This window comes from Pelophylax lessonae (assembly GCF_965119305.1).
Source record: "Pelophylax lessonae genome assembly, chromosome: 8".
Taxonomy (NCBI): domain Eukaryota; kingdom Metazoa; phylum Chordata; class Amphibia; order Anura; family Ranidae; genus Pelophylax; species Pelophylax lessonae.
Window position 1 is genome coordinate 181726246 of NC_138775.1, and position 11083 is coordinate 181737328.

The 11083-nt window shown below is 46.5% G+C and overlaps 1 protein-coding gene across 1 annotated transcript in view; it reads right to left on the bottom strand.

Moving 5' to 3' along the window:
• Positions 1-9595, bottom strand: part of SOAT1 (sterol O-acyltransferase 1) — an 89968-nt gene extending 80373 nt beyond the window's left edge. The window contains exon 1 of the mRNA XM_082264887.1: positions 9396-9595. The gene's annotated coding sequence lies outside the window, so the exon portion shown is untranslated. The remainder of the gene's footprint in view (positions 1-9395) is intronic.
• Between the last annotated feature and the right edge of the window lie 1488 nt (positions 9596-11083).

Genomic DNA, 11083 nt, shown 5'->3' on the forward strand with positions numbered 1-11083 from the left:
CTACAGTAGACTAGTGCTGCAATGGAATTCCCGACAGCTCCCTAAGTTAGCCCACTAGCTGAAGAATTAAACTGGGCATACACGGTCCGAATATTAGATCGACATTTGGACAATGTGTACAGCTGTACATCTGACAGGAACTGGCCTTTCGTCAAATGGACATTCTGGAAAACCAACATCTGATCGGCGTTGCCAACCAATGGCTGAGAAGAAAGGAATAGGGTTTAGCGTGTTCTGGTGGGAACTGGGGGTCACTTAGTACAGTGACCTCTCATGTTTTTTTCATTCAGCCTGTGGAGCTGAACAAAAAAAAATAAAACCTGGGTGTGAGTACCATGACAGGTCCTGTCCGCTCCGCAGATCGAACACTAACACAGTCCCGCTCTTCTCTATGGGGCAATCAAATAGAAATGGACTGCCTGTCCCATTTGCATTCGATGCCATCTGATTCAATCCGCCGGACGTGAAAGGCCTGTGTGAAAGGGGCCTTTGGCTGTATGGCATGACAGGGAGAGAATGAAAAAACTGTTTCTATCTTTGTGAGGTTGCAGATGAAACTGAGGCCGTCCCAACCAGCTGCCCCACACTCCCTTTTCACTCACCGGTAAGGACAGGGCGCCAGATCTAGCCTCCAACACCTTCAACCACTTCTCTTTCGAAAGAGATGGGCGGGCAGTGAAAGCAGGCAGGAGAAACCCTCAGCGCCGCCAGTGACTACTGGTTGCATCCCGGCAGCCACAAGAGGGCGCCAGTTCGGCATTGTAAGCGCCTCCGTCCACCAGGTAGCAAAGCCATGGCCTCAATTACCGGTCGGCGCAGCATCTTAGTCCACACTCCCGAGGGCGGGGGCTCCGCATGGCAGACATTCCAACCCGCAAAAATGTATTTCAGGCAGGTGGCAAACTCATTTCAGGGAGGTGGTGCGCCCCCCCCCCCCCCCCAATTTAACACAACTGGTGGATGATCAAATGAAATGCAATCAGTATTTTAGGTTTACTTCTTCAGAGAGATATTAAAAGGAACACTCTAACCATCATGGCCACTTCAGCGATTTGAGGTGGTCATGGTGATAGGAGTCAGAAACACTGTACATGCTGGGATATTTTAAATTATGTACTGGGGGCTAGTTGCACCCCTAGCACGTGACTTACTGCTGGCTCCTCTGAAAGACATCAACAGAGTGTGAGGAGCGGCGTTGGAGGAAGCATGCGGCTGCAGTAGAGAGCAGAGCCGATGCTTCCTGTATCTCTCCTCTAACAGGTGGAGTGCATTTGACATCACGCTGCCTGTGACAGGACAGAGCCGGAACTATACAGAAAGCATCAGCTCCATTTTGACAGCCTGGAGTCGGGATATAGCACGGCAATTGTGGGTGTCAGGGAGCGGCAGCCCGCATGCGGGAGACTTGAGACGTCTGGCATGGGGAGAGGACACCTGCCGCAGTGTAGCTCAGGCGCCAGGCCACTAATTCTAGTCACCAATGTGACCTGGCGCCTGTTGTCGATCCCTGTCCTAATGTACAGACAACACTAAATTAGTATGAAAGCCATATAAGTAGCATTTTCAGAAGAAAATAACTGCTATAGCAAGCATTTCCCAGGAGGAATGGAAAAATACTGCGGAAGTACTTTAATTCCATGCAATTTTTGGCATTGTTTAGCTTAATTGAGGAAATCTGCAAATCATGTATAATTTCACTTCATTTTTTGAGAGTTTTGTTTTCTTAAAAAGAGGAACTAACAAATCATTATATTTGTCAGAAGAGATCGTAAAGAAGTCAGCCAGTTACTGCAGCTCCTTAAAGCAGTTGTAAAGTCCGAAGATTTTTTTATACATTCTATACATTAAGATTAAAAAAAAAAAAAAAACCTGTGTGCAGCAGCTTCCCTCAGCCCCCCTAATACTTATCCGTGCCCCCTCTCTATCCAGGAGTACCTGAGCCGCCTGGGACTCTCTCTCTCTCCTGACTGGCTAAGACACAGCAGCGGCACCACTGGCACCCGCTGCTGTCAATCAAACTCAGTTGGCAAATCAGAGGGGGCGGGGCCAAACAGCAGCTCCATGTCTGAATGGATACACAAAACTGCAGCTCGGCCCGGGTGCCCCATTGCAAGCTGCTTGCTCTGGGAGCACTCATCAGGAGGGAGGGGTCAGGAGTTCCAGCCAGGGACCTGAGAAGAGGAGGATCTGGGCTGCTCTGTGCAAAAGCACTGCACAGGGCAGGTACGTATGACACGTTTGTTATTTTAATAGGAAAAAAAAAAAACAGACTTTACATACAATCACTTTAACCCCTTAAAGGGTTTATAATGCTGGGAGGCGGGGCTTATGGTGATATGACCGTCGTGATTTGAGTCATGACGGTCACATGATCGGAAAGCTCCTGATTGCAAGCAGCGATCAGTAGCTTTCTGTTAGCCACCGGAGCGCTATAGGCACAGCTCTATTTGAAGAAATGCACAAAAATATGCGACCCCTTGGCACCAAGACCCACCCGCCGAGAGGCCGCATATTTGCGCCAAGAGGTTAAGGTGATTATAAAAGGTTGTTTTTTTTTTTTTAAATACTAAACATTATACTTACCTGCTTTGTGTAATGGTATTGCACAGAGCAGCCCCGATCCTCTTCTTCTAGGGTCCACCGGCAATGCTCTCTGCTCCTCTTCTTCAGTGTCTGCCCCCACAGCAAAATCTTATTATCGTGGTAGACGTGCAGGCTCACTCCTGAGCCAGCTCTATGTGTCCATAGGCACCTGCAATGTGGCTGGTCCCTGACCCCCCCTCTGCTCACTGGCTTTGACTTCCAGGAGCAGTGACCAATGGCTCCTGCTGCAGTGCCTGAGGGGAGAGAGAGGGAGAGCAGTGCTCCTCCTTTCAGGCACAGTGCTAAATTGAGATCAGGCTCTGGTAAGTATTTGAAAAAAAAAATTTCTCTGTGCTCAATGGTTTAGGCACATGAAATTGTTAGGGAAGGATAAAAGCAAAGTACTCGGGTCTGTACAAGGAGACCTACCCACAGTGCATGACAATCAGTCCTGCCGGCCACAGCTCTCTTACTTGACACAGCAATCTGCTTACCAAGATGTAAGTGTTTTATTATTGTTTTTAATAAATGACTTATGCTTCAATTGAGGTTTGCGCTGCGGCTCACCTTCGGTTTTCCAGTAAGTATTTGGGTGGGGGCTGCACACGAAGTTCATTTGGCGCTCTTGCCATCATGTGTAAATAAACATAGTATGAAAAACTTACTATACTGTACATGCCCTTAAAGGTCACTATTGGACAGCTTTGTGAAATCTAAAAAATATAAAATGATGTCATCCAAATCAACTCATCTAATCCTAACACACTGTTTCTCCGCACAAAAATAAGCAGGAATTTAGCCTAAGCCATCAAACATTTGCCTGCAGGTTTTTTTTAACAGTTTTAGGCCTCAGCGCACTGGACGTTTAGCTCCGTGCGTCAAATATTTCAGCCCATAATAGACTTTGACAGGCTACAAGTAACAGTGCAGACACTGCATCTGTATCTCCCAGGCATGCAAAACTGCCGGAATGTGACTTAGTATAAACTATCCATACTTTGAATTCTTCTTTAAATAGCTATCATCTGAACTATCCTGTAATAGTGACAACTGTAAAAAAATCATTTTTTTCCCTCAGTTACAGTCCTGTTCACCGGGGACACAAACAGCTATGAGAACCTAACAAATGTTCTAATCCTAGACCTCACTAACCAAAATTTTAAAATAAAAGTTTGGTTTTCAGATATACGTTAACCTTAGGTTTTCAAAGTTTTTTTCATCAGCAGTTTAAAATGATCTATGTTAATCATTTCACCCACAAAGTGCGTGGATGCCCTGTTAGTCAATGAGGACAGGTTGGGAGAATGCTGATCTAGGGAAAAAACGACTGAAGGAAGTCAGCACTTCTAACACATACTGAACACCATATGCTCAGAGCTATCACTTATCCGCCACTTGGACACGGAGGAAATGAGACACTTTTATTTGAAGCCAATCTGCTAAGAAAAACATCCAAAACAAGAAGTGATCTCCAACGCACAGAAAGCTTCCCAGAACTCTGCAGCATTTAGGACTCCTGCACATGGGGGCACATAGGGACATACACTTCAAATAATCGGCCAAGTTTCTGTGCCTAGGGCTCACAAGTGTTAAAGGGATTGTAAAGTAAAGTCTCAAGGTTTTTCACCTAAATGCATATGAAAAACCTTTATTGCAGCTGCCCCCAGAGCCCCCCCCCCCTTTTTTCTTACCGGAGCCCATCTGTTCCAGCGATGTGCACAAGCCCAGCCACTGTCTGTTTCCTTTATTGAATAGATTGATAGCAGCAGGAGCCATTGGCTTCTGCTGCTGTCAATCAAATCCAGTGACACGGGAGCCGGGGGCCGGACCGAGTCCCGCTGTCTGTCAATGGACGCAGCAGCGGGACTCCAACATGGGTGCTCCCATGGAAAGCGGCACTCCGTGGGGGCCTCCAATGGAGGGGAGAAGCCAGGAGCGCCGACGGGCACCCCAGAAGAGGAGGTTCGGGGCTGCTCTGTGCAAAACGCTTGCACAGAGCAGGTAAGTATATTAGGCTTGTTATTTAAAAAAAAAAAAAATTAATCTGAAACATTAAAACCCCTTTAAGTACAGCCACTTGTACAATTCAATGACAGAATGCAGCTGTATTCTGGTAAATGCAGATCCAAGCATATACAGTACATGCATACAGGTATGATGTCTTTGTCTGGAATGCACATCTATAACGATACATATGTATACGCTCAGATCTGCGTTTACCAGAATACATCTACACTCTGTCATTGACTCCCAGACACAGAAATACTGCTGATATTTAAAGTTTATGGCCCTCTGGGATCATGTGCATGAAACTTTGGAAGGAGTTTTTCACTTTAGAGGACCTGCATTTATAAATTCTACACCATTAGATTGCGTTATTGTTTAGGTATTTATATAGTGGCAACAATATGCAGCATTTGCACTGACTTATATAGGATAGAAAAGCAGCTCGGAGTCCAGTGTACACATCTGAACAAAAGACCACATCATATGTTGTGTATAGGCACATTAGAATTCTAATAAAGAATGTCATAATTACGCTTTATGAATTGTGCTGGGGGTGTCTTCCATGTATGACTAGATCATGAGTGTTAAGTAAGGCTAGAATAAGACTTCCCTGTAGGTACAGTGAATTTTCACATTTGTAGCAGCCGGTGACGTCATTAGCGCATGCACACTGCATGGATGGCGCAGTGGAGTATGCGGTCCATTGAGAGTAATGTGCCGCAACCGTGACTCCTGTGCACATGCGTAGGAGTGATGTCATCATGGCTTGGCCAGGAGTGCTAACCCAAAAGACTGGATAAAGACGGAGGCGCCGACCGTGGTGACAGCGTGCGGCTGGAGGGGTTGGTTTAAGGTAAGTCTGTCATAATGTGCTAGTATGTGATGCATCCTAGCACATTATGACAAACTGACTGGGGACCAAAATTTATGGACTTTACTACTGCTTTAACTGAAGGTAAGAATTTGCTAAAAGCCCATTTACATGGTCATGTTTTAAAGTGTTACTAAACCCAGGACCCTGCATTCACTATATCTAGCCTACCACAGTACACAGAAATGCATTTATTTTAGTAAAAAAATGCTAAATACCTTTTCTAATCAGCAGTATATAGCAGTCTTGTGACTTCAGTGTCTGGTTAAAGCTTGTAGGAGGAGTTTTCATTCTCCTCTGACTGTCCTATGAGGCTACAGGAACACTGACCCTCTGTCTGGACAGTGCTGATGGGCCCTGTGCTGATCACATGCATTCTCCCAAGAAAAAAATAAAAATAAAAAAATTATTTAACAAATACTCTTCAAATTGAGCATGTGCATAGGGACTCCAAAGGCTCTGTACTATCAGCAGACGGCTTGGGGACAGAGGAAGAAAGGGAGGTTTAGAGAAGACCGGATCAAACAGCCTTTTTACACGAGGAGGATTAACCCCTTAGGTTCCACAGGGAGTATAACAAACATGCTTTACTGCATATTAGGGAATCAACCGATTATCGGTGGGGGCCGATATTCACTTTTTTTGAAGTATCGAATCTATCGATATCAGCCACAAACTTGCCAATATGGCTGATACTGCTTCAAGTGGTTGTACCGGAGTGATGCCTGCAGCTACAGACATCATACCGGTACCGGTTTTGTAGAGCGGACAGTCAGCTTTCTTGTAATAACAACCGGTGCTTGGCTGTTATTACAAGCAGCGGTAGGCAACATACGCCAGCTGACTGAAGACCCAAACAAAGCCAAAATACTGTAGGGCTTTTATCGGGTCTCCGATGTAGTTACCCAGGAGCGATATCATGACATCGCTTCCGGTTACTGGAGCCTTAAAGGTACCAGATTTTTAAAAAAATGACAGTATTCAATACAGCCATTCTTCGCTTAAAAAGCAATCAAAACACTGAGTTCCAGCCATTCACTCACCTGTCCAACGGTCCAGCGATGCGGCCGCCCGAAGCCTCGATCCTCTCCCTCGGCGCCGGCATCACTGCTGTGGGCACCAGGCTGTGACAGTTTGCGGCTTCACAGCCGGGTACCCACTGCGCATGCGCGAGTCGCGCTGCGCGTCTTGATTGGCTGGCAATCTTCTGGGACCTCTGACGTGTCCCAGAAGATTGCAGGGAGGGGGAGAGGAGAACTTCCGTTCAGGGCGCCGCGGCGCTCCGAGCGGAAGTGGGAGCGGGTACCTGTCAAAACTAGGTACCCGCTCCCCCCCCCCAAAAAAATGACATGCCAAATGTGGCATGTCGGGGGGTCAGGACTCCCTAAAGCGGAAGTTCCAATTTTGGGTGGAACTCCGCTTTAAGTGTAGAGGAGGGGTTTGGGATCTTACAGATTCCAGATCCTTCCATAGAGTACCTGTCACTGCCTATTTCTGTCACAAGGGTAAAACATTAGTGAAAGTCAATTCACAAAGAATCCTTAACAACCAATAAACGAGTTAACAATAACGAGTTTTTTTTTTTGTTTTTGTTTTTTTTTTTTTAAAAAAACAACAAACATGCTATACTTACCTCTTCTGTGCAGTTGGTTTTGCACAGAGCATCCCAGATCCTCCTCTTCTCGGGTCCCTCCCTCCCTTTGGGTGCCCCCACAGCAAACAGCTTGCTCTAGGGGCACCTGAGCCAAGTCGCAGCTCCGTGTTTCCATTCAGACACCGAGCTGCGATTCGCCCCCTCTCTCTCCTCATTGGCTAACTGACTTTGATTGACAGCAACAGGAGCCAATGAGGACAGGAGTTCCTGAATGGCTGAGACAGTCATGGACATCGCTGGATCGAGAGGGGGCTCAGAAAAGCATTAGGGGGGCCTGAGTGGAGCTGCTGCACATAGGTTTTTTTTTTTTTATCTTAATACATTCAGATAAAAAACATTTGGTTTTACTACCCCTTCAATAAATACCCGGGCTACCACCAGGCGTTACATTACCACGTGTTCACTACTAAAATTCCACATTACTTCATAAAATTAACTCATTCAGGATTTTAGTAGCAATTTTTAGTAAATGCTAGCACCTTAAAAAAAAAAAAAAAATGTACATTTTATTCTGCATTGAGAAGCCCATAGAAGTCAATAGTAAGGCCCCGTTCACATAGGGGCGACGCTACTTCGCACCGCGACCTCGGAGGTCGCGATGCGAGCAGTGCGCCGTGACCTCAGAGCGGCCGCCACGGACTTCATAACATTGAAGTCTATGGCGGTCGCCTCCTGGTTGCCCCAAAGAAGCTCCGGACCCTTTTTCTAAGTCGGAGCGACTTGTGTCGCTCCTATTAGAATGGGTCCGCAGCTTCCCTATGGGAAGGCGACCTACGACGACCTGTGAGGCGACCAGGTCACCTCACAGTTCGCCTTAGTGTGAACGGGGACTCACACATCAAAACACACACAACATGCGCCTTTTTGTGTTGGCAAAACGTACTAAACAAGTCTTGGTCAATGGCCATTAACCCTATCTACTCTGAAGTCAACATTCAGGTCAGAGCATGGAGAAAACACACAGTGGCGCAAGACAAAAAAAAAAAAAAACAACTCTACACACACCAATGTCCCTTAAAGTGTATGTACAGTAACGGCAAACTCTCTTTTTTAATTTCGGGTTGAATAGAGAAAAAAAGTTTTTTTTGCTCTATGTTTCCATGAGGAAGATGTCCTGGAGACCACCGAGTCCAAAATTGATGTGGAAACCCAAAAATGTTTAGTTGTCACCAGAGCAAGAGTTGAGGAAACATCCTCTGAAGGTTCCGGTGACAACACTACGATGGGGATTCCTTTAAAGCATGGGTGTCCAACCTTTTGGCTTCTCTGGGCCACACTGAGTGTAGAGAAATTTTCTCGGGCCACATATAAAATATATACTATAGTTAAGGTATATAAGTAATAAAACACTGCTGCGTTCTTCCCACGCTGCCGTGCCCCCCCCCCCAGCACTAATTCAACACAACTAGGGGATGATCCCCTTCAAGGCAGCCTCTGCCTACAGTTAGTTGGAAACCTCTGTGGCTGTGCCCCCGACTTGACTTCCTTCCTCCCCAGCAAGAAAGGGGCAGTGGGCCGCATTGCCTGTGGTTCTGGGCCGCAGGTTGGACATGCCTGCTTTAAAGAGATCTCCTCATCTCCTGACTTCTTTACAGGAAGTGCGCCTCCATCCACACTTGAGCGTTTTGTCCTGCAATTCCCAACGCACATCAGCGCTCAAAATGACGACCGCCATTATTCTCAACAGGCCCCTTCACACCTGAGTATTGTGTTGCTTGTTGGGTGAAGCTTCTGTGGAGCAGAATGCACATTTTTTGGCCCCCATAGACAGAAGCATATTTATGTGCGATTTTTAGGCGGCGCTTCTACTTTAAAGTCTATGGGGCCAAAAAAAGTAAAAAAAAAAAAAAAAAAAACACAATTTTGCTCCTGTACTACAAGCTGCGCATGCAAATACGAAAAAATGTATGTATGTATGTATGTATGTATGTATGTATATATATATCATCCCACCTGACTACATTGGCGAACTAGTGCGGAAAGGGGTAGAAATCTCCCTGGCAGAGAGAGGCAGAAAAATATTATTTGATAAAGTACAAAAAAATACAAATAAAACTATATAAAAGAACAAGTACATAGAAACAGTATGTGGGTGTGAGAAATGACAGGGATAGATACTATGGGGTGTCATTGTTACACATAGTTGTGGTCTGCTAGTAGCAGCATGTTTGGAGACACACAATGGCTGCTGGAGTGCCACCATTCATTCATTCATTCCTTCCTTCCTAGGACAGGCTATGAGGGGACACACATACACACACACAGGTGAGGAGGGTGTACCTGGCTGATTGGGGATCCCGGGATATGACGTGTGATGTCTCCTCTCCAGAGCCCAGCTCCCCTCTCCACAGACGAAGCCTCCTGCAGCTCTCCTTAGATCTGACCCATCTCTTTCCGCTCTTCTCTATTAAAGCAATGCCTGTGACTCACCGAGCCGCTCTGCACAGCGCTCCTCCTCTATGGTAACTGGGAAATGTGACCAGCATCTAATGGGGCTCCGGTCATCACTGCGCATGTGTCCACCGAGGACCAGGGACCGCAGGGACACTTACGCATGCGCAGTGTTTACATAGGAGTATTACGTGGATGGGCCGGTGTGAGGCGGACGTGGGAAGTACTGTGGTGACTGTACGAGTCAGCTTTTCACACTGAGTTATTTATAATGAGGAGTACAGAAGGAGACGTAGACTTCCGTGTCAGTGAGGTTACATTCTGCACTGGACATTAAAGAGGTTGTAAACCCAATTTTTTTACATTTACCTGTAGGTAAGCTTATATTAAGGCTTACCTATAGGTGCTATCAATATCTCCTAAACATGCACTGTTTAGGAGATATTTACAATGCATGCAGCTGATGACGTCATCGGCGCATGCGCTCTGAAGGAACGGCCACCCGTGCCGTTCCTTCATACCCCTATGCCGTGAACGGCAGCTCCTGCGCACATGTGCGGGAGTGATGTAATCGCTCCTCCGGCCAATCAAATGGCCAGAGGACACTAACAAGGAAGCAGGGCGGCCGGACATGTCGGCTGCCCTGTTGCTGAGCGGGCGACACTTCGGGGGCTTCGTTTTTAGGTATTTCATAATGAGCTAGTATGTGATGCATACTAGCTCATTATGCCTTTGTCTTTACAGGTTTTTTTTTCTCATTTCTTTTACGTGCATTTACTTTCTCTTTGAAGTGTGACTGAACCCACAACAGTAAAATCAGTCTGTATATGCAGTAAAGCATTCTTGTTATACTTACTGTGGAACCTAAGGGGTTAATTTTTTGTATTGTATAAAAAGACTGTTTGATACTGTCTTCTCTGATCCTTCCCTTCTTCCACAGTCCCCCATGTATCTGATAGTACAGAACCTTGGGGCACCATGCACATGCTAATTTTGGTGTGTACTGCTAGAGGAAGGTTTTTTCTCTTTTGTACACTAACGGACACAGCTCCTGATTCTTCTTAACCATTGGGTTATACTGCCAATGGTTATGAAGATCAGGAGCTGTGTCCATCAATAAACATCAGAGAAATGGATTTTACAGTAAGTCAAAAATCCAGTTTTCTCTTTCGTTCATTAAAGGACACAGCTCCTGATATGTATAACCATTGGCAGAAGAACCTAATGGTTAAAGCGGAGTTCCAGCCTAACCGCACACTCACCTGTCCCACGGTCCAGCGATGCGCCGTCTTCTCCCTCTCTGCTCTGCGGCACCGGCATCACTGATGTGGGCACCCGGCTGTGACAGTTTGCGGCTTCACAGCCGGGTACGCACTGCGCATGCGTGAGTTGCGCTATGCGTCGTGATTGGCCGGCAATCTTCTGGGACCTCTGACATGTCCCAGAAGATTGCAGGGAGAGAGGAGAACTTCTGCTCAGGGCGCCGCGGTGCTCCGAGCGGAAGTGGGAGCGGGTACATGTCAAAACTGGGTACCCCCCCCCCCCAAAAATGACATGCCAAATGTGGCATGTCAGGG